The sequence below is a fragment of the Loxodonta africana genome, chromosome 15 (assembly GCF_030014295.1).
Source record: "Loxodonta africana isolate mLoxAfr1 chromosome 15, mLoxAfr1.hap2, whole genome shotgun sequence".
NCBI lineage: Eukaryota > Metazoa > Chordata > Mammalia > Proboscidea > Elephantidae > Loxodonta > Loxodonta africana.
This window is the reverse complement of record NC_087356.1, coordinates 56319735-56344693: the sequence shown is the minus strand read 5'-3', so window position 1 is coordinate 56344693 and position 24959 is coordinate 56319735. Positions and strand designations below refer to the sequence as shown.

The following is a 24959-nucleotide window of genomic DNA, read 5'->3' as shown; positions in this document are numbered from 1 at the left end:
GATTGTCCTGAGGAATGGTGCCATGTGAGGGACTCACTGTTGGTCTCTTCTGCTGGCAGATTGGACATTCAGCAGTGGCTGTAGCCAAGGCAGCCTTGGTGAGTAAAAGTCCTTGTTCCTGAGCCTTGGCATAACCTCTGTCCCCGCCACCATGACCACTTTGTTCATGAGCTAGCTGGGCAATGACAAGAGTGACTGGGGAAAGAGGCTGACAAGTACCCACAGAACACGTCATCCTATCTACTTGGCTGTTAAAATCGTCCTTTCTCAAGGTCGCCCTTTGGTGAGCATTCACATGAGATGTAAACATCTTCACATCTTTGTCCCATTGAGAGAGATCTGTCCACATACCTCTTCCCCATACCTACTTGTCAATAATTCTTCAATCATGTTCCTTCCAAGCCCCTGACCATTCAACCAAACCATTGGCCATAGCCTATGAATCAGTATACAATCATACGTGTGGCCTTTTCTCCTTCCAAGCAAAATGAACAATCAGGCGCAATGCTCAAAGTTCTGCTCACTGGGAGGATTTTCCTTCATCATTGTCCTTCAGGGAGGTACCAGAAATGGGCTGCAGTGCTGCTGCTGTCCACTTTTCAGTGTGCCTGCATATTTCAGAGAACCACCTGTAAACCAGACGCTAACTTTATCTGCGGTTAACTGATCGTAAAGAGCTCCTCATGAGGCTATAGTTGCAGACTGGAAGAAGGAAGGTAATGTGATGGGAATGAGGACGATGGAACTTGGGCCACTTCCCATGTAACTTACTTGTGTCTTTATGTATGGCTTGCTCGAGACAAACCTCATATATACCACTGCCATTTGATGATGAAGTGTTGCTGTGTACATCCAAATTTATGACTTTGTAGGTCAGACAACACCCAGTTTATGAAGGGCAGCTCAGGTTGCATGGTAACTTGGTGGCCCATGGTTAAGCATTCAGTCTCTGCTAATGCCCAGTTACAAGTGAAAAAGCCATTTCTCAAAAGGAAAATAGTTATCTGCAGAGGATGTCGGGGCTTTCTTCCAAAATCCTAAGGGTGTGAACTGTGATTCACCAATAGGAGCCTGCCAAAGACTTCAAATAGCATCTCTATCTGCCACTGACACTTCAAGCACCATGGCATCTGCCATACCATATGGGCCAGGTGGCAGAGCAGATCGCACAGCATCCTGAACCTGTTGCAGAGCCTTCTGCTGTTCTGAGACCCACTCAAAACTAGCAACTTTTCCAGTCACTTGGTAATAGGCTGGGTAGCACACCCAAATGTACAATATGTTGCCTGAAAAATCCAGAGGTCTGCCAGATGTTGTGCCTCCTTTTTAGTTGTAGGAGGGGCCAAATGAAACAACTTATCTTTTACTTTAGAAGGAACATCTTGACATGCCCCACACCACTGAACCCCTAGAAATTTCACTGAGGTGGAAGGCACCAGAATTTTTGTCAGGTTTATTTCCCACCCTCTGGCATGCAAATGTGCTACCAATAAGTCTAGAGTAGTTGAAACTTCTTGCTCAATAGGTCCAATCCACATAATGTCATCAATGTAACAGACCAGTATGAAGTCTTGTGGAAGGGAAAGGCAATTCAAGGTCTCTGTGGACTAAATTATGACATAGGGCTGGAAAGTTGATACATCCCTGAGGTAGAACAGTAAAGATATATTGCTGGTCTAGCCAGCTCAAGGCAAACTGGTTCTGATGGTCTTTACACACAGAAATTGATAATAAGGCATTTGCCAGCTCAGTGGCTGCGTAGCAGGCACCAGGTCATTGTTGTTAGGTGCTGTCGAGTCAGCTCCCATTCATAGTAACCCTGTGTAAAACAGAATGAAACACTGCCCAGGTCTGCTCCCTCCTCATAAACATTGTTATGCTTAAGCCCATTGTTGCAGCCACCATGTCATCTTGTGGAAGGCCTTCCTCTTTTTCTCTCACCCTCTACTTTACCAAGCATGGTGTCCTTCTCCAGGGGCTGATCCTTTCTGATAACATGTCTAAAGTAAGTAAGACCTAGTCTCGCCATCCTTGCTTCTAAGGAGCATTCTGGTTGTACTTCCTCTAAGACAGATTTGTTCGTTCTTTTGGCAGTCCATGGTATATTCAATATTCTTCTCCAACACCACAATTCGAGGGCATCAGTTCTTCTCTGGTCTTCCTTATTCATCACCCAGCTTTCACATGCATAGGAGGTGATTGAGAATACCATGGCTTGGGTCAGGCACACCTTAATCTTCAAGGTGATATCTTTGCTTTTCAACACTTTAAAGAGATCTTTTGCAGTAGATTTGACCGATGCAATGCATAGATTAATTTCTTGACTGCTGCTTCCGTGAGTGTTGATTGTGGATCCAAGTAAGATGAAATCCTTGACAACTTCAAACTTATCTCCATTTATCATGATGTTGCTTATTGGTCCAGTTGTGAGGATTTTTGTTTTCTTTATGTTAAGGTGTAATTTTTACTGAAGGCTGGGGTCTTCAATCTTCATCATTAAGTGCTTCAAGTCTTCTTCACTTTCAGCAAGTAAGGTTGTTCACCTGTATAACACAGGTGGTTAATGAGTCTTCCTTCCATTCTGATGTCCCATTTTTGTTCATATAGTTGAGCTTCTTGGATGATTTGCTCAGCATACAGACTGAATAGGTATGGAGAAAGGATATAACCTTGAAGTACACCTTCCCTGACTTTAAACCACGCAATATCCCCTTGTTCTGTTCCAACTATTGCCTCTTTATCTATGTACAAGTTCCTCATCAGCACAATTAAGTGTGCTGGAATTTCTATTCTTTGCAATGTTATGCATAATCTGTTATGATCCACACAGTCAAATGCCTTTGTGTAGTCAATAAAACACAAGCAAACATCTTTCTGGTATTCTCTGCTTTCAGCCAAGATCCATCTGACATCAGCAACAATATCCCTGGCTCTATCTCCTCTTCTGAATCTGGCTTGAATTTCTGGCAGTTCCCTGTCAATGCACTGCTGCAGCCACTTTTGAATGATCTTCATCAAAATTTTACTTGCACGTGATATTAATGAAACTGTGGATAATTTCTGCATTCAGTTGAATCACCTTTCTTGGGAATAGGCATAAATATGGATCTCCTTTAGTTGGTTGGCCAGGTAATCAACTTCTTGGGATAGATGAATGAGCACTTCTACTGTATCCATTTGTTGAAACATCTTAATTGGCATTTCGTCAGTTCCTGGAGGCTTGTTTTTCGTCAATGCCTTCAGTGCAGTATAGACTGCTTCCTTCAGTACCATTGGCTCTTGAGCATGTGCCACATCCTGAAATGGTTGGGTCTCCTGGGATTAGTTTAGTTTAGAGCTAGTGTCCAGTAATTCCTAAAAAATCTGATTATTTTCTTTTCCCCAATAAACTGTCACACTGATAAAACGGAAAGGCTGGGAGAAAGGTTAACAATATAAACATTTGGCAATGTAGGGGGTTCTTCTTCATGGGAACCCAGCTCCCCTTCATTCAAAGGACTGTAGTTCTGAAAACTGGCTCAAGCCTGGGAACTGCTTGAGGAGCCATGACTCTATTTTGGTGATTCATGTTAGACTTCTGTTCACTTGACATAAAATTCTTTAATTTACACAGATCAAGTAAATATTTAGTAGATTTCCATCTTATTTTACCCCTAGGGACACCATGAGTAAGTTCTTAACACCATAAGTCCATGTGAGTCAGACTATTCTGGTTACTGCTTTGACTCTGTTGTCCCTATGGTAACCAAGCCCACCTTGTCTTTGTTGATTAAGTGCTGTCACTAGGCTCCTGCAACCCCAGGATCTAATCACTCCTACTGTAGTTTGGTTCCCCAATGCAGTGAGGGCAGCTCCCACTGTAATCTGACCTACATAGAAGAGCAATCACAGCTCTTCAAGGATGCTGGGGCTCCCCTCACAAATTTATTCCTCCCAATTGTGGTGAAAGCGTGTTCTCTGGGCACTCCCAGGGTGAGTGTGTAGGTCCAAAATGATAAATCCACCCTAATGTTCAAATTTCACAAAAACTTTGGATATCTTTTTCTTCAGTAAACCAAAAAAACAAACCAAACCCAGTGCTGTTAAGTCAATTCTGACTCATAGTGACCCTATAGCACAGAGTAGAACTGCCCCATAGAGTTTCCAAGGAGCACCTGGTAGATTCGAACTGCTCACCCTTTGGTTAGCAGCCGTAGCACTTAACCACTACGCCACCAGGGTTTCCTTTCTACAGTATACTGTTTGAAGATTCCAAAACTGAGGTGCCAGAATCGTATAGAATGATTGGCCCAGGTCTGAGCCCCAAGTCCATCTTAGCTTTTGCTTATTTTCCCTGAAACGTTCAAAACCTTAGACAAATTTACATACATGACAAAGGAAACTTTTTTCCTCTGTGATTAAACTAAAGCTATGGAAAGAATATTCCTAAGAGAGGGTCTTGACACAAGACCCTTATCAAAAATCCCCTTGGGAAATGTTTTAAGATAATTGCCTTGTGACCATCATGTAAAACCCACCCTTAGGAACATATTTAAACTAACCAATTCACGCTTGTTTTTCCAACTTATCACTGCTTCCCTGGTCTTGCAACTTCCAATCAGAATGTTATACCTTTAGTTCTTGATTTTACCTCATAAGTATGCCTCTGTAACTCCACCATTTTGGAGCCCTTGGTTTCATTTTGTGAAATCAGACATGTCCCCTGTTTGAACTGTTTTGAACCTTCAATAAATCTCTTTGTTTTTAATAGAGTATGCGTTCTTACTTATTGACATTTTCAGGTGACATAAAACTGGGGGTTGAAGTCGCATTTTCTCTGGTGGCCCCTGGGACATCAAGGACCCCAGAGCTTTGGAACCAAACATGAGCCCTTTGAAGCTCATCCCTCTCCACAGATTCCCAAGAGTTGCCCTAAGTAAAAAAGCCTCTTGAATCAGACTCCATTTCCTTGCACTGACACTCTTTGAGATTTATTGTTGGCTTTCTTTCCTGCTTTTGTTTTCAGTTCATGCTCTGAATATTTTGACAAGTTCTTCACCAAATTTAGTTTGGTGTGACTGTTACCACACTACTCCCAGGTCTAATAAGCCTCATTTTGGTGGATTTTGATTGAGTCAAAAGTTCATGCCCATTACGTTGGAACTCACTTCTCTTCTTAGGTGCAAATTAAATTTTCAGCATGCATTCAGGTTCAGTGCACATTAAGGTTTTTAGTACACATTCAGGTTTAATAGCATGTGTAGTTCACTCTTCTGGTAAGATGATGGCATGCTCTTACTAGAGACACTTTAGAAAATCAATTCATTGTTCTGGTGAGATGTTGGCATGGTGTTACTAGAGACAGTTTAGAAAATCAGTGGCTACTGTAGGGCTCTTTTGAGCTGGGTAAGCTAGTTTTTCTGCACAGTAAATTAGAAAAGAAAGGCTTTCTACTTCAGCAACCACAATGGGATGCCTACTTTGATTAGTATCTGAAAGCTTCTAAGACCCATCAAGAAAGCAAAACAGCTTCCATGCAGGATGTCATTGTTGTTAGGTGCCTTTGAATTAGTTTCAACTCATAGCAGCCCTATGTTCAACAGAACGAAACATTGCCTGCCCCTGCACCATCCTCACAATCACTGCTATGCTTGAGCCCATTGTTGCAGCCACTGTGTCAATCCATCTCCTTGAGGGTCTTCCTCTTTCTCTCTGACCCTCTACTTTACCAAGCATGATGTCCTTCTCCAGGGACTGATTTTTCTGATAACACGTCCAAGGTATGTGAGACATAGTCTTACCATCTTTGGTTCTAAGGAACATTCTGATTATACTTTCTCCAAGACAGATTTGTTTGTTCTTTTGGAAGTCTATGGTACAGTCAATATTCTTTGCCAACACCACAATTCAAAAGTGTCAATTTTTCTTCATTCTTCCTTATTCATCATCCAGCTTACACATGCATATGAGACAATCGAAACACCATGGCTTGGGTCAGGTGCACCTCAGTCTTCAAAGTGATATCTCTGCATGCAGGATAGCATTTCTAAATTGATCAAACAACTAAAGGAAATGCAATGTCAGGTGCCTGTCCCTATTTCTCCTACCTCCATTCCTTTTGCCCCTCTGCCAGTTGACTCTACTAATACCCTTTCTGAACTCTCTGCCACCTTACAGAACCTACTAAAGACCAGTTAAAGAAACCAGCTTCTGTTACAATCCCTGAGACGTCTTTTAAGATTAGGTATCCAGAAGAAACAAATAAACTTCCCCAGGTTACCTTTGCCCCTTTGTCTAAAGCAAAACTTCGTGCAATTGTAAAGGATTTTCCTAATCCTCACAAGATTCCCAAAAGTTCATCTAGGAATTTAGAGTGTTAATAGAAACTTATGAACCTGGCCTATCAGATCTATATCAATTAATAGATATGTTGATAGAACCAGGGGAAGCTTAAAGGTGGATAGAGGAAGTCAACTGGAAAAATCCAGAAAGATCTTTTAACTGTAAGACACAGGTTCCTTGTTTAGAATTACTAGATCAAACCAAAGCCATCATTAAATTACTCATAGCCTCTATTCCAAAAGTTTTCTCCACAAAAACAGCCTAGGCAAAGTGCAAGAGAAAATGATGAGAATATTTATAATTACAGGGACCACATGAGCCAACATTTTGCTGAACATTTAGGCTTAAATCTAAAAGAGCCTGGAACTGAAATAGTTTTCAACTCCATATTCCTAAAAGGACTTCACCCTGAATTATCTGAGCTAGTCAACCCATTTGTGTTGTCTTTTCTTTCCTCCCCGTTGGGGAATTTTGGTGTTCAGTGTTGTCAGAAGGCCTGAGACCTCTTCACCTGAGACTCTGACAAGTTAATAAGTTTTATCTAGAACCTGTTTTTCTGTTTCTATTGGGTTGCTATTACCAAAGAATTGCTGTATAAACTGAGTTGATTATGTTATATGGTGTTGAAAAGGCCTAGTCTTTGAGCTGGCCTCACGGACCGATGAGTTTATGTGGTTTTCAGTCTCATTCTGTTCTGAGAGTTTCCTTGTTTCTTGTCCAGAGAGTAGTATATGAATTTCTGCCTTGTATCAGGTTGAAAGTCATGACTGCTGTTCTTCATAGAGATGTTTAAAGTCTCAATTCTTTCCTCTTTCCAAAAAAAACTGCTTCTTGCATCTGGGCTTTCAGTAAGTACTCTGAGAAACTTTTTTTTTTTTTAATTGTGCTTTAAGTGAAAGTTTACAGTTCCAGCCAGTGTCTCATACAAAAACTTATCAACACCTTGTTATATGACCCTAGTCGCTCTCCCTACAATGTAACAGCACACTCATTCTCTCCACCTTGTATTTCCCATGTCCATTCAACCCACTCCTGTCACCCTCTGCCTTCCTGTCTCACCTCCAGACAGGAGCTGCTCACATAGTCTCATGTGTCTACTTGAGCTAAGAAGCACACTCCTCACCAGTATCATTGTGTGTCTTATATTCCAGTCTGGTCTTTGTCCGAAGAGTTGGCTTTGGGAATTATTTTAGTTTTGGGCTAACAGAAAGTCCAGGGGCCATGACAGATGAGGTCCCTCCAATATCAGTCAGACCACTAAGTCTGGTCTTTTTACTAGAATCTGAGGTCTGCGTCCCACTTTTCTCCTGCACCATCAGGGATTCTCTGTTGTGTTCCCTAGCAAGGCAGTCATTGGTGGTAGCCGGGCACCATCTAGTTCTTTTGGTCTCAGGCTGATGGAATCTCTGGTTTATGTGGCCCTTTCTTTCTCTTGGGTTCATATTTTCCTTGTGTCTTTGGTGTTCTTTATTCTCCTTTGCTCCAGGTGGGTAGAGACTAATTGATGCACCTTGGATGGCTGCTTGCTAGCTTTTAAGACCCCAGATGCCACTCACTAAAGTGGGATGCAGAATGTTTTCTTAATACACTTTGTTATGCCAATTGACCTAGATGTCCTCTGAAACCATGGTCCCCAGACCCCTGCCCCTGTTACTCTGTCCCTCAAAGTGTTTGTTTGTATTCAGGAAACTTCTTAGCTTTTGGCTTAGTCCAGTTGTGCTGACTTCCCTGTATTGTGTTTTTTCCTTCCCTTCGCCTAAAATAATTCTTGTCTACTATCTAATTGGAGAATACCCTCCTCCCTCCCTCCCCACCCTCGCAACTATCAAAGAATGTTTTCTTCTGTGTTTAAACCTTTTCTTGAGTTCTTATACTAGTGGGCTCATACAATATTTGTCCTTTTGCTACTGACTAATTTCATTCAGCATAATGCCTTCCAGATTCATCCATGTTATGAGATGTTTCACGGATTCATCGTTGATCTTTATGGTTGTGGAGTGTTCCATTGTGTGAATATACCATAATTTGTTTACCCATTCATCCACTGATGGACACCTTGGTTGCTTCCATCTTTTTGTTATTGTAAACAGTGCTGCAATGAACTTGGGTGCACGTATATCTATTCATGTGAGGGCACTTATTTCTCTAGGATATATTCCAAGGAGTAGGATTGCTGGATGGTATGGCAGTTCTGTTTCCAGCTTTTTAAGGAAGCGCCAAATCAATTTCCAAAGTGGTTGTACCATTTTTCACTCCCACTAGCAGTGTATAAGTGTTCCAGTCTCTCCACAACCTCTCCAACATTTATTACTTTGTGTTTTTTGGATGAGTGCTAGCCTTGTTGGGGTAAGATGGTATCTCATTGCAGTTTTGATTTGCTTTTCTCTAATGGCTAATGATCGTGAGCATTTCCTCATGTATCAGTTAGCTGCCTGAATGTTTTCTTTGGTGAAGTGCTTGCTCATATCCTTTGTTCATTTTTTAATTGGGTTATTTGTCTTTTTGTTGTTGAGGTTTTGCAGCATCTTGTAGATTTTAGAGATTAGACACTGATCAGATTTGTAAGAGCCAAAAGTTTTTTTCCCAGTCTGTAGGTTGTCTTTTTATTCTTTTGCTGAAGCCTTTGAATGAGCATAAGTGTTTCATTTTTAGGAGCTCCCAGTTATCTAGTTTCTCTTCTGGTGTTTGTGCATTGTTAGTAATGTTTTGTATACTGTTTATGGCATGGATAAGGGCTCTTAGCATTGTTCTTATTTTTTCTTCCATGATCTTTATCATTTTAGACTTTATATTTAGGTCTTTTATCCATTTTGAGTTAGTTTTGTGCATGGTGTGAGGTATGGGTCTTGTTTCATTTTTTTGTAGATGAATATGTAGGTATGCCAGCACCATCTGTTAAAGACTGTCCTTTCCCCAATTAATGAACTTTGGGCCTTTGTCAAATATCAGCTGTTCATAAGTGGATGAGTTTCTGCCTGGATTCTCAATTCTGTTCCCTTGGCCTATGTATCTGTTGTTGTAGCAGTACCAGGCTGTTTTGACTACCATGGCAGTAAAACAGGTTCTAAAATCAGGTAGCGTGAGGCCTCTCATTTTGCTCTTCTTTTTTAGTGATACTTACTTAACTGGGGCCTCTTCTATTTCCATATGAAGTTGGTGATTTTTTTCTCCATCTCATTAAAGAATGACTTTGGAATTTGGATCGGGATTGCATTTCATCTGTGGATCACTTTGGGTAGAATAGGCATTTTCACAATGTTGAGTCTTCCTATTGAGCAAGTATGTTTTTCCACTCATGTAGGTCTCTTTTGGTTTCTTGCAGTAGTGTCTTGTAGTTTTGTACCTCAAAGAGGATTAGAAGGTGTTATAACTCATGTCTCTTACATCTCTGGTTAGATTTATTCCTAAGTATTTTGTCTTCTTGGAGGCTATTGTAAATGTTATTGATTTGGTAATTTCCTCTTTGATGCTCTCTTTTTTTTGTTGGTGTAGAGGAACCCAACTGCTTTTTGTATGTTTATCTTGTATCCTGATACTTTGCTGAAATTTTCTATTAGTCCCGGTAGTTTTCTTTAGGGCTTTCCGTGTATAAGATCCTATCATCTGCAAGTAGAGATACTTTTACTTCTTCCTTACCAATTTGGATGGCCTTTTTTTCTTTATCTAGCCTTTGTAGCCTAACTGCTCTGGCTAGAACCTCCAGCACAATGTTGAATAAGAATGGTGATAAAGGGCATTCATAATCTGAGAAACTTTGATACAAATTAGTGCACTAGAAAAAAGGATGGATTGTTTATTTTGATTGGTATAATGAAGCCTCAAAAAGATAAAAGTTATTCTAAATTTCTTCTTTAAAGGATCCTATAAAGCATGCAAGAGACAGATTATGAAAAATGTAGTAATTTCCTACCTCTGGATGGTACTATTAAATTAGAATTGATTTAAATGATAAATAAGTGATTAAATAACTTTAAGAGTCCAAATATTTCCAGGAATTAATGAAAATGAATATGTTCTGGCAAAGATTTTTATGTTCCATAGTATGTCAACCCTAAAAGCAAAATCTTTCTAAGTAATTTAAGCTGGATATTATATGAAATGCATTTTATTTAAGGAAAACAGATAGTTTCCAAGAATCAGTGGTTTCATTTTTTCCAAAGAGCTTTGGTATTTACTTGGTAAGGAAAAGGTTGTGATAAAGAGAAGGCAAAGGTCAGCTCAACTGGACTGGACCAAAAGCAAAGAAGTTTCCGGGATAAACTGAATGCTTCAATGGTCAGCGGAGCAAGGGTGGGGGTTTGGGGACTATGGCTTAAGGGGACTTCTAAGTCAATTGGCAAAATAATTCTATTATGAAAACATTCTTCATCCCACTTTGAAATGTGGCATCTGGGGTCTTAAATGCTAACAAGCGGCCATCTAAGATGCATCAGTTGGTCTCAACCCACCTGGATCAAAGGAGAATGAAGAATGCCAAAATCACACGATAACTATGAGCCCAAGAGACAGAAAGGGCCCCATGAACCAGAGACCTACATCATCCTGAGACCAGAAGAACTAGATGGTGCCCAGCCACAACCAATGACTGCCCTGACAGGGAGCACAACAGAGAACCCCTGAAGGAGCAGGAGAACAGTGGGATACAGACCCCAAATTCTCATAAAAAGACCAGACTTAACAGTCTGACTGAGACGAGAGGAATCCCGGCGGTCATGGTCCCCAAACCTTCTGTTGGCCCAGGACAGGAACCATTCCCAAAGACAACTCATCAGACATGGAAGGGACTGGACAATGAGTTGGAGAGAGATGCTGATGAAGAGTGAGCTACTTGTATCAGGTGGACACTTGAGACTGTGTTGGTATCTCCTGTCTGGAGGGGAGATAGGAGGGTAGAGAGGGTTAGAAACTGGCAAAAATTGTCACGAAAGGAGAGACTGGAAGGAGGGAGCAGGCTGACTCATTAGGGGGTGAGTAAGTGGGAGTATGGAGTAAGACGTATATAAGCTTATATGTGACAGACTGACTTGATTTGTAAACTGCACTTAAAAAAAAAAGCACAATAAAAATTATTAAAAAAAAAAAGAGAGAGAGAAGGCAAAACTGCTTACCAAGAGAATAATAAAAGGGAAAGAATTTGATCATCTCTTGTCTTTCAAAATACCTAGACCAAGTTAAACATATGTAAGCGAAATGGGATTACTAATTCTTGTCTTTCATTATGAGCCCAAAGATAGGGAGGTGGGTCAGGATCAGGCCACCTTGACCCCAGTCTCTAAGGCCATGTAGCTCTAGAGAAGGTTTTGAAGGACCCCTTTTCCCAACTAAGTGAAAACTTTCACTTAGTTGGGAAAAGGGGTCCTTCAAGACCTTCGTTACCAGAAATTTGGTGAATCCCCATCATAAAAGAACTGTAAACAAGTTCTTTGTTTTGTAGAGGAATTCTAGGAAGTCAAAAGATAAAAATCACAATGAGATGCACCTGAAATGGTCTGGGGACACTTTTGCACCCCTAGCCAGAGATTTAAGGTTATATCTATATCACTGAATTGGTCGGTTGAGCAGAGACTTTGTGATTTCCAAAGCCAGTTGATAAAACCTTAAAGGGATAAAGTTAGATTGGAAAAAATATGGGAAATGGTAAAAATCTGAATGAAAACAAACTTTATTTTGACAGTAATTGTGTTTTGTAGTATATAGTCTTAAAATAATCACTAAGATTTTTAGATAATTTACTAATATTAAATTGACTTAGTAGATAGTCATTATAATTTAAGTTTATATACTTTTGCTTTTTATGCCACAGAGAAGGAAAATATATATATTCTGGTCTGCTAATGAATGTGTTCATTTTTTGCCACTTAAAGAGCTATACTGTAAGAGATATGCAACAAAGACAATGCTTAAAAGGTTTATTAAAGAGAATATATCTAATATGGTCAAAGTTTTTATCTGTCTGGCTAAAGTTTGATGGGCTAATTTACGAGAATTTTGAAAAGTTTTGGTGCCAAAAAAAATTCTTTGATTACTGGGTTGAAGAGTTAATTTATTCCTTGTGAAATCTTCCTTGAAGACAAGGATTATTATATTCTCGTTAGAATAAGATTCCTGAGTCAAAAACCAAGCTGCATGGCTTTAAAAGAAAACTGAAGTTAAGGTTCTTACCCTTAAGATCTTTGTTTAAATAACTTAAGTATCATTTTAGTGGCCTGTGATAAACTCCTGACAACTTTGAAACTTTGTGGAAAGATTTATTCTGGCTTTATAAAAGGTGAATAAAGAGAAGTGCCTGATTTTCTTTGAGTTTAAAATTTATGTTAGTGCTTCCTTTTACATTTTTGCATATCAGACAATAAGCATATACTATTATGTCATAACTTTATTTTTTCTAACTTGGTCGCAGCTTTGTTTTGAGTCTAGCATCATCAAAGCTGATGGTTTTAACTGGGTAATTCACATTGTTTACCCATGGAATTTTTTTCATTACTATTCAGATATTTAGTGACTTGATAATCTTGGTATATTCTCAGTATATCCTGACTATATGGAATTATGTCTCAAGATTATTATGTCTTATATCCAAATCTCTTTGAAAATAAGGTTAATCATTATGCTTAGAAATATTTTATCTCTCTCTCTTTTTTTTTAATTGACTTTGTTTGGGTTTGCATTACTTCTGTAATTAATTCCCATCAGGTCTTTTGCTTTTAAGAGGTATTATTATTATAAGTTAATCATAACTATATTCAATTTTGTCATGTGCAGATAAGTTTTTACTTTGCTGACTTACAGAAAATGCTTGATCAAAATATTTCAACAAAAACGAAACCAAAAAAATAAAAAACTCCATTGCTATCGAGTCAATTTTGACTCATAGCAACCCTGTAGGACAGAGTAGAACTGCCTCATAGGGTTTTCAAGGAGTGGCTGGTGGATTCAAACTGCGAACCTTTTGGTTAGTAGCCATAACTCTTAGTCACTGTGATTTCAACAAAAGATGGGCTATATAAGGCTTATGAAAAGGATTTTGGTATTTTGGACATCGATACCACTAGACTGAATCAAGATTTCCAGAACTCTTATGTAGAAGCTGAATGGTTCACAGACTGTGGCTGATCCAGAATTGTGTGAAACAGAAATTAACTACACAAGGCTGAGTGAACTAAAGGATTACTATGGGTTTTTATGTGGGAATATTGCCAATGTTTTAATGTTCTATTTTCTAAATGTAAGGAATAGTTTATTTCTTTCCTTTTTTAAAATGTAAGAATCAGCTATTTTAGTAACTAACAACACACAGAATATCCTATGGTAAGGGCTGTCCTCATCTATTTGAATAGCTCAAATGGCACATCTTGGTTATATGGCTCTAAATTTTGGCCTTGGCCCCCATTGAATGAAGTACCAGATGTACTAGAGGATTAAGGTGGACCCAAGGTTGAACATCAACTGATTTACCTCTTTCAACTAATAGCTCTGTTTTTTAAAGACTTCATTAGTTCCGATCTGTATTTTAATGTTATTACAATTTGGCTTCTATTTTTGTACCTAAAACAGAATTAAAAGATGTTATAACTCATGTCAAGGTTCTGACTCAATATATTCAGAGTGTTTTAAATGACTGTACCCATGAACTCCAGAGAAGTAGTTTCTCAAAGCCAAATGGTTCTTGATATCCTTACTACTGCACCAATAAGTACTGTATTTTAAAGAATATTTTTCACAGGTTAAAGAAGGCTTTGAGTACTGAAAACTAAAATCACAAAACCTGCCTGACATTGTTTCAGGGGACTATGTATATTAAGAAGAGATATCAACTAAAAGATTCCCTGGAACCCGGTTGGAAAGGACTGTATGTAGTTCTCCTTACTAACCAACGTACTGCCAAATTGTTGTCATTGTTAGGTGCCATCGAGTCAGTTCTGACTCATAGCAACCCCATGTACAACAGAATGAAACACTACCTGGTCCTGTGCCATCCTCACAACCATTGTTAGCTTAAGCCCATTCTTGCAGCCACTGTGTGAATCCATCTTATTGAGGGTCTCCCTCTTTTTTGCTGACCCTCCACTTTATCAAGGCATGATGTCCTTCTCCAGGGATTGATCCCTCCTGATAACATGTCCAAAGTATGTGAGATGCAGTCTCACCATCCTTGCTTCCAAGGAGCATTCTGGTTGTACCTCTCCCAAGACAGATTTTTTTGTTCTTTTGGCAGTCCATAGCATATTCAATATTCTTTGCCAACAGCACAATTCAAAGGTGTCAACTCTTCAGTCTTCCTCATTCATTGTCCAGCTTTCACATGTGTATGAGGCAATTGAAAACATCACGGCTTGGGTCAGGCACACCTTAGTCTTCAAGGTGACATCTTTGCTTTTCAACACTTTTAAAGAGGTATTTTTCAGCAGATTTGCCCAATGCAATGTGTCTGTCAAATTACAGAAAGTCAAAACCTAGATCCATTTGTCCCAGCAAAAGAAGCTAAAACATCCCCTGTGGACTTGTCAGCCCTCTGATGAAGTAAAGATCACTTTGAATTGCCCTAGTGGCCAAAAGCAAATGATACCAGATGTAGATAGCTGATCTCAAGACTTCAGGAGTCTGACTGAAGTTTTTGGACTTTGTCACATAATCATAGCTATTCTTATGTTATTAGCTTTACTTCATACTGGCGGTCTTATTCCTCAATAGTTTTATTCAAGATGGAGGTTTCTTTAAGCCTTATTTTTTTTGTCCCCTTCTCTGTAATTCTTGGAAAGAGAGTGCCTTTGTCAGGTTAGCCCAATCAGAAATTAATCACACAGCTAATATAACAAATTGCATGAGTAGATTCAGAAGAATCTCCTGTGCCAAGCTTTGGAATCCAGACAAATTAGGATAAAGTAGATTATATTGGGTAATAGAATAGCTTTTGATTTCCTTCTAGCTCAACCATGAGGTCTGTGCTATTGCTAACACCTCCTATCGTACTTGGATAAACACTACAGGAGAAGTAGAAGAGGATATTACAAAAGTTTGCCTGCCAAAAGTCTGTTTGGTTATATTTGATACCTCCTGTGTCTAGTTCTTCGTTTTTGATATTTTCAGCTGGTTACCTAAAGGTATTGGATCCTGGATTAGATCTGTATTGCTAGCTGGACTGATGATATTAACTGTTGTAATAATAATTATTGGAACAATCAAATGTGACATGATATATACAACCAATGTTATGATGCAAAAGACCAATTTGATGCCTATGAAGAGAATTATGTACACAGATGAGACCCTTTCCCAAATGGACTCAAACTCACACCCCAAGTCAGTCTTTTGGACAGTCAAGCTGTTCCTCTAATATGGCCTTACTCCATACAAACCTCCCTTACCCATTTAAGATCACAAAAGCTGAATGCTAAGCCAGGTCAGGGTGAAGAGGTCAGATGGCCCCTGACAGTAGTGTCAGGAGTCTTAAAGGCTTATTAAGGAAGCAGCCATCTAAGGAATCACCTGTCATCATCTCAAGCCACTGCAGAAGAAAACTTTCATATAATAGCCATCAAAGGTTGTTAATTCAATCGTTGGTCAAAAGGAGCGAATGTGTGAGAGCTCCAAAATTGAGGCGCTTGACTTGTATCAGAATGATTGGCCCAGGTCTGAGCCCCAATTCCATCTTAGCTTGTTCTTATTTCCCCTGGAACTGTTAAATCCTTAGACAGACTTAAGTACATAACAAAGGAAACTTTTTTTTTCCTGTGGTTAAACTAAAGATATGGAAAGGGCTTTCCTAAAGGAGGGTCTTGACACAAGGCCTTTATGAGAAATCACTTCATCAGCCCTCAGGAAATGTTTTAAGATAATTACCTTGTGACTACCCTGTAGACCACCCCTCCCCCAAAGTCACATATTTAAACTAACCAATCTAAATAACCTACATTCGTGTTTCCAACTAATCACTATAAAGCCCCTGCTTTGAACTGTCCTGCCTCCTGCTTCTCTGATCTTGCGACTTCCAATAAAAACGTTGTACTTGTAGTTCTTGATTTTACCTCATAAATACCCCTCTGTAACTTCACCGTTTGGGGGCATTTATTTTCAATTTGTGAGATCAATGAGTCCCTGGTTTGAACTGTTTTGAAACTTCAATGAATCTCTTAGCTCCTATTTTAAAAGAGTATGCATTTTTACTTGTTGACAATACCAAGGCATTTCAACTTCATTTCTTGTAAGCCATATTTTGGTCCATGCTTCAGCCAACCAGCCAAAATCAACTGTAAGATCCTTTCTAACACTTTGAGCTGAAAACCCAAATTGCAGAATCTCTGTTTAGTGAGTCTATTTCAATAAATTCAGACTAATCCAACTTTACTTTTCTTGCACCTTTATCTCACACCTTTAATAGTTATTCTTACACATATTTCCAAGATTTCTGTCTGTATAAATTAAAAAATCAAGAGTTCTTTGGAGTGTAATGCACCTCTTCATGAGTCACACTTTGTACCTTACCTTTTGGGTCCTGCTGGAATTTGAGTCTAGTTATAGGTTTAGAAGCAAAATCTGGTGGGGGCAGGGGCAGGTGTTGAGGACATTCAGCAATGTCTTGCAAGGCTTGTACCTCAGCCAATGCCCCAGGCAAAGATTCTTCAGCTAAAGCTGAATTAATCTCATCATATGAGGGCAGAAGGGCTGATTCTACTGGCAAAGGTGTTTCAACAGAATTTAGGGGTTCAATGTCCCCATATTCATCAATATATGCTCATGTGTTACCATTCTAATTTTCAGGATCCCTTTTCTTCCCAATCAATGCCCTCACTTTAACCTGAGACACCCTGAGAGGTTGGGAATTCGTGTTGTAATCCTGCCACTTTTAAGATCAGACTCTGGGTTTGGTTTTCAGCAACCTGAGCTCTGTGGCTACAGGAGATAAGGCTTTCTTTCAGGGCACAGGTATCAACTTTCAGGTCATTTATGGGGAATGTGAGCTGGGACTTTGAAACTCTGAGCTCATCCTTTTCTTTTCCCACTTTGTCCAGTGAAAGTAGGAGCAGCCAGTAAATATTATTTTACTCTTCAGTTTGACCAAAATGTTCTAAGGTAGCAAATGCACCACCACCCAGAACCTTGTCTTTCATTAGTATTTAATTAGGTGTGTCCAATGGCTATATTTTGCATATCTCTATTGCCACATCCCCTACGCATCTGTCAGTTTGTTGTACTGTAAGGACCTGTGTGTTGCTGTGATGCGGGAAGCTATGTCACCAGTATTCAAATACCAGCAGGGTTACCCTTGGTGGACAGGTTTTAGCTGAGCTTCTAGACTATGACAGACTAGGAAGAAGGACCTGGTTGTCTACTTCTGAAAAAAGTTATCCAGTGAAAACCTCATGAATAGCAGCAGAACATTGATATAGGGCAGGAAGATGAGACCTTCAGGATGGAAGGCACTCAAAAGAACAAATCTGACTTGGAAGAAGTACAGCCAGAATGCTCTTTGGAAGTGAGGATGGTGTCTTAGTTATCTATTGGTGCTATAACAGAAATACCACAAGCCGAGGCCTTCAACAAACAGAAGTTTATTCTCTCACAGTCTAGTAGGCTAGAAGCCCAAGTTTAGGGCATCACCTCCAGGGGAAGGTTTTCTCTCTCTATTGGCTCTGGAGGAAGGTCTTTGTCCTCAATCTTCCCCTGGACTAGGAGCTTCTCAGAGCAGGGACCCCAAGTCCAAAGGACACATTACTCCCCTGGCCCTTGTTTCTTGGTGGTACGAGGTCCCCCTGTCCGCTCGGTTTTCTATATTTCAAATGAAATTGATTTAAGACACAACCTAATCTCGTAGATTGAGTCCTGCCTCATTAACATAACTGCCTGTAATCCTGCCTCATTAACATCAAGAGGTAGGATTTACAACACATAGGAAAATCATATCAGATGACAAAATGGTGGACATACACAACACCAATCACACAATATGGAGAATCATGGCTTAGTCAAGTTGACACACATTTTAGGGGGACACAATTCAATCCGTAACAGATGGTGAGGCTTCATTTCACATACTTTGGACACAGTGGCTACAACAATGGGCTCAACCATAACAGCGATTGTGAGGATGGCACAGGATCAGGCATTGTTTCCTTCTGTTGTACATAGAGTCGCTATGAGTCAGAACCAACTGGATGGCAAGTAACAATTGCCACATGATGTCATGGACTAACAATGCCCTTTTTACCACTGGAAATGGAGCCATTAGTGTCTTTAAATCCTACCAGATTTGAGAACCAATCAAAAACCCCCAAAACTCAACCTTAAGATTCTACTCCTCTAGAACTGCTCTCAGTACCAAAACATCAGGGCTTTCTAGAGAAATAGAACCAATAAGACACAGAGAGAGAGAGAGAGAGAGACAGACAGATAGACAGAGACAAAGACAGAGAGACAGAGAAAGAGGTTTATTTCAAGAGATTGGTTTATGCAATTGTGAGGTTTGGCAAGTCCAAAATATGGAGGTTGGGTGACAGGCTGGAGACTTCTGCTGGCTCACAGGATTGTGGGGGTCTGGCAAGTCCACAACTTATAATTCAGGTGGCTCACAGGTTGTGGGGGGCTTGCAAGTTCAAAATCTGTAGGTCCGGCAATAGGCTGGAGACTTTTACAGGCTTGTGCCCCAAGATCCATAGGTCAGGCAATGGGAAGAGTACAGAGTGGAGCGAGAGCAAGTGCTGTCAAAATATCTATTTATAGTCTGAAAGCTGGCAACATCCTAAAGAACTCCCCATTCAATGGATTGATTGATTGATTACATGACATTATACTACATCATGAGAGGTGATTACATTACATTGCATTAGATTACATTATGGAAAGCAACCAGTCTAGTGTTTGGCAAAACCACTGAGAACCATTGCCTAGCAAGTTGACATTAACCATCAGAAGGCCTAAATAAGAAACTGAGAGAAAGAACATTGGTCTAGTTCTGCTACAGGGACAACTCATTACAATTCTAAATAACTCTGAAGTCTCTTCCACTTAAAAGCCCTTAAAATTATTAAAATCTCCTCTCTCCATAAAAATACATGCTTCATTTGTTATGCAACACCCACTCCATCCAAAGCTTTTTCATTTTAAATGAGGTACCTACAGCTAATGATCATCGCTGATATTTCAACAACCAGTACAGGGACTAGTCTTTTGAAGATGTATAGGTAACAACAATCCATTAAGAATTTCTTAGAACACTTATCAGATTGCCTCCTTTCCACCCTCAGCATGCTCAGCAACCACTATATCAGAGAAAGGAAAGCAAACAAGTGTTGGTTCTACCACTTCTTTTTCAGAATTACACGCTAATATTTCTCCCTATAAACGTAAAAAACTCTGCAGTCTACCTTTTTGCCAAAACTCTCACAGCTCATACATAACCTCAGCTAACTTCAGGAAATTTCCGAGGTAACAAGATTTTATGTTGACGGCAGGGGATACGAGGTATGGGGGCCCAAGAGCAGTAGTCGAATGATTTTCTCTAATTTTTTTTGCAACTGTGGTGGAGAAGAAATTCTTAATTTCCATAAAAATTTACCACTTCATTTCATGCCAATAGTCAATTGAATCCATAAACATTTCTTGAGGTCATAAGCAAGGCATGGAATGGAATTATGGGACTTGGTCTCTGTCTTCTTCCTCAATTTAATTGAGCAAACCCTCTATTTATTGAACGCATGCTATGTGCCAGGTGCTATGCTAGGAGATGAATGAGGTAATGGTGCCTGTTCTCAAAGAACTCACAGATAACTGATGCAATCATTTCAATGCAGCAGATCTGCTGCTCTGAGAGGGGTGAGGACAAGGTGCTAAGGCAGCCACCGAAGAGGAGACCAGTGGGCTGAGTGTTGGTTTATACTCTTTGCTAAGGAGCAAAAACGAATGCAACTAGATACAAATGCAGAGGACTTCCTGTTTTCCATAAAAAATAATCTCAAATTATTGCAAGATAACCACGAGCTGGATTTGCAAAGACTCAGAGCCCAGAGAAGCATAAAGTTACCTAGCTCCTCCGAACTACCCCTTTCATATCCAGGACCTGTTGTAGACAGAGGGCTATGTATTGTTTTAGTTTGCTAATTCATAGAGAAGTTATCTCTCTCATGTCTTTGGCACTATCAGGCAACTCACTTGAGGTGAGCATAGGCTCTTCTTAAAGAGAACTCAGCAAATCTGATGGAAACAAATTTTCCTGGCTTTGTGGGCACATAACACAAAAGGAAATCTGAACCTAAGGATTCTTCCAGGCTCGATTTGGGAATGCACTTCAGGAATATTCTACCTTTCCCTTTGAGTGAGTGCCTTCCCATGCCCTCTCCACTGTGAAGTCAGAAGAATGCTTGTGTCCGATGGGAACGCAATACAGGCCATCCCTGGGTGCCTCCCTCCTTCCAGAGAAAAATTTCTGGGAATAAGAGCCAGGGAATTGCAAAGTCTGATTGTGTTGGGTCTCACAGAAGGCACACTGTGTTTTCTGTAAGCGTCTCAAAAACCAACTAGTCAGAGGAGCACAATCTGAATAACTAGTGAGGTGTATGTATCATGCATGTGGAATCAAGACAGGATGGACACCTGGTCCAGGAATGTTGACCATATTGGTAACAACCAGAGGCAGTGTGGTAGAGGGGAAGAAACATCAGCTTGAGTCGGTACAGACATGGATTTGAATTCCAGCTCTGTCCTAAATGAAGCATGCCTTGAGCCAGCCACTTAGTCTTTCTGAACCTCAGTTTTCTCTCCTGTAACATGACTATATTCATATTACTTTGAAAGGTTTGTTGTTGGTTGCTGTCAAGTTGATTCTGACTCATGGAGACCCCATGTGTGCAGAGTAGAACTGCTCCATAGGGTTTTCAAGGCTGTGACCTTTCAGAAGCAGATCACCAGGCCTGTCTTCCGAGGCACCTCTAGGTAGGCTCAAACTGCCAACCTGTAAGCTTGTAGTTGACCACGTAATCATTTATGCCACCCAGGGACCCACTGAAAGGTTTGTAGTGTGACTTAAATGCAATAGTATATGTAAAGTCCCTGTTTTTGTGTGCCATTGAGTTGAGTCCAACTCATAGCAGCCCTATATGACAGAGTAGAACTGCCCCATAGAGTTTCCCAGGCTGTAATCTTTACAGGAGCAGATGGCTAGGCACTTTCTCCCATGGAGTGGCTAGTGGGTTCAAACCATTGGCCTTTTGGTTAGCAGCCAAGGGCTTAAAATTGTGCCACTAGGGATCCTAACAAAGCCCCTAGAACATGACAATTGTGCGATAAACAGTAGAAAGTGTTATTATTGGCTCACAAATTTACACACATGCAACAGTTGAAGCAGGCACCACTGACACATGACTGTTGAAGGCCTGCTCTGCAGGGCAAATGAACCAGGCTGGGGATTACAACTAAATGCAGAGAAAAGGTTTCTAAGAAGGGGGATGACTGTCCTGACTGTACATCGTGTCCATGCACTGTCCTGTCTTCAGACCCATCCTCCCAATATGGAATAGAAGACCTGGAAAACAATGTGTTTTTATAAATGAATTGTCTGTAGTCAGGGCAGAAGCCCTGGAGAGGTGGGGAGGGGAGAGAGGGAGAGGGTTACTATCCCTGGCAGGGTTGAACAGAGGCATGGTACCCGGTATGCCCATGGGTGATGCTGTTCTCTTACAATGGACATGAGTGAGGATTTAACTGTATCCCTGGCATTACACACATGTCCATTGAAGAGAAAACAGCAGCCCTAGCTTCCAGAATCTGGCCTGGCACTCACACCCAGGTCTTGGTGCTCTCCTATTGAACATACACAATTTCGCAGAACATCAACACCAGAGAAGGCCACTCCGTGATTGTGGTGGATCAAGATAAAATCAAGGCCACTCCACAATCATGTCTGAGCACTGATGAAAACATGAACACCCTCCATACAACGCAATGGCCAAATATGCTCCTATCCTGACTATTGTGAGTGGTTGCTGCTTCTTTACCAATAACAACTTTGGCCTCACTCCAGCCTTCCCCCCAGATAATACAATTTATTAACACACCCAGTCACAGGATTATCCCCACTTCCAGATAGCATCGCATCCACAGCAAAGTGTGGTTTTCTAAAAAAAAAAATTAAGCCTCTCCCAAATCACCCAAAGCAATTCCCACTCCCATGTACACCCTTTCTAGCACCCTCTTAGTGAGGCTGCCTGTGGTTCTCTATGGTGTGTGTTCTCCCTCGCTGGGATGAGCAGTAAGTCCAGCGTTCAATCACAGGTGTGTTCTAGGAGGTCTTTGGCTGGAGGGCACTGACCCCACAAAAGGACATAAAAGTACACAAAATACTAAATATCACTAAGAAGTAATAAAAACTGTCTTACGAATCACAGGTAAGAACTAATTCTTCTGTGCTTCCATAAGTCGCATATGCATATGTACCCATTGTCCATATGTTTGCTCTTGTATAAGGATGTGAAGAATCAGGGAAACAACCAGATTAAATACAAAGATCCCTTAAAAGGAGTTACCATTTTCAAGTTCAGGTTTTAAATTCTATTTAGCTAACTTCTTTATCAGGGTCATGGGTCAAGCTAAGGGTATAATTATACTCTCACCACAAAGGCCTGCACCTCCTCATGGCACTTCAATTAGATTCCAGCAGGAAGCATCAGGAGATGTGATGTCCCCACCACTGTATGCAGCCTGGAAGCAAGGGAAGCAGAGACCAGGCAACATGCTATGAGGTCTTACCAGACCTCAGTGTGTATTTGCTGTAGAGTCAGGTCCCAATGCTTTGGAAGCTGGGCCCTTAATCTGTGTGTTCTTTCAATGTTGCTTCTGTATTGTTCTTCATAAGTGTTTAAGTTATTTTGGAAATGCTGGTATGTCTTGGAGTTCCTGGGTGGTGCAAACAGTTAATGTGCTCAGCTACTAACCCATAGGTTGGGGGTTCCAGTCCACCCACAAGCACCTTGGCAATCTACTTCCACAAAATCAGCCACTGAAAACCCCATGTAGCAGTTCTACTCTGACACAGATAGGGTCACCACGAGTCAGAATCTGCTCAATGGCAGTTGAGGGAAAAAGAGAAGCATGTCTCAGCTATTCAAAGAAGGACCAAAAGGAGGCACTTGATTCCTGTCTGCTTCAGAATTTTGAAGAGAGAGTAGCACCAGCCTGAGGGTTGTGGGGAATGGTGATGGGAATGAGAGAAGTCAAAGTTAGAGAGCCCCAGGGGAGAGGAGAAACTCACAGCTACAGGCTTGGGTCTACTTGCATTCTACTTGGGATATTTTCTAAAAATTATCCTCTTAAACTTCAGAGAGTTCTGCACTTTAACAAGAGAGGTTGTTGCCTTATGGGGTGTGAGTGGATTGAGCTAGACTGATAGGGTAAAGGAAGGTAATAATGCAGGTGCACAGCCCCAAATCAGTAAAGAGCAAGAATAGGGCTGAGAAAGTCTCCAGTGGGTGTGAAATGGCAGATAAGGCTGCCAGTGAGGGCTTTAGTGACCTGACCACCCAGCTCCAGGAGGCATAATAATTCTGTGCAAACAGAGCCACCCGGAGCACAACGCAAATGGTACCCCCCCCTTAGAGACCCTAGAGGACAGAGTAGAACTACCCACAGGGTTTCCAAGGCTGTAAGCTTCGCGGAAGTAGGCTGCCACATCTTTCTCCCCCAGAGGGTTTGGGGGTTCTCCCACTTTCAGTTTGCAGCTAAGCACTTAACCACTGCACCACCATCACTCATTAGTGCTCCCCTACCTGTTGCTATTGAGTCAATCTATAGGATAGAGTAGAACTGCCCCGTAGGGTTTCCAAGGAACAGCTGGTGGATTAGAACTGCCGAACTTTTGTTTAGCAGCCTGGCTCTTAACAAACTGTGCCACCAGGGCACCTAGTGTAGTGAAATACTGGGGTACAGATGCTCAGAGGTTGGACCAGGCACAGTGCGAAGTCTCTTACATACATTTTCATACTTAAATCTCATGATAACACTGAGAGGTGGGGAACTGATAATCACAGACCTTAAGCAATTTGCCTAAGATCACAAAGTGGAAAGCAAAAGAGCAAAGATTAGAATCTAGATCTACCTGACTGAGAAGCCCTTGCTTATATGCCCTGTGGCATACACAAAATACTTATCAAACAATGTAGCAGGAGGGCAAACATTTACTCAGCACCTACTTACTATATGTCAGGAATGGAGATTTTCCAGACATTTCCTTGTTTAATGTAAGAGATCGGAGAACCACGTGCTATGGTATGTGTGGTTATAGCTTAGGGGGGTGGGGGCAAGAACCAAACCTTTCTAGGCAGTGAGCCTAGAAGGATGGGGAGGATTGGTGGAGGAGAGAGTAGAGGACAGGGGAGGAGAGCGAAGAGAAGGGAAGTGGGGAGGAGGGAGGTTTCCAGGCATAAGAAAGAACATAAACAAAAACAGAAAACAAGGAGAATGACAGCATGGTGTGTGGGAGGAAGGGGGCTCCATGGAGAGGCTGTAGAACCACCTGGACTGTATTCCAGGGTGTATTCAAGAGCAGAAGGCCACAGGCCTGTGTCACCAGAAGGGACTTGTGCCAGGTAGAGTTCAGAAATGGTCAAGACACCAAAGTAATTAAGGAGCAACTGTGGAAGCAGTTGAAGATC

The 24959-nt window shown here is 40.9% G+C and overlaps 1 protein-coding gene across 9 annotated transcripts in view; it reads right to left on the bottom strand.

Moving 5' to 3' along the window:
* KCNJ1 (potassium inwardly rectifying channel subfamily J member 1) overlaps positions 1–24959 on the bottom strand; it is an 88979-nt gene that overhangs the window by 12955 nt on the left and 51065 nt on the right. The window lies entirely within an intron of this gene.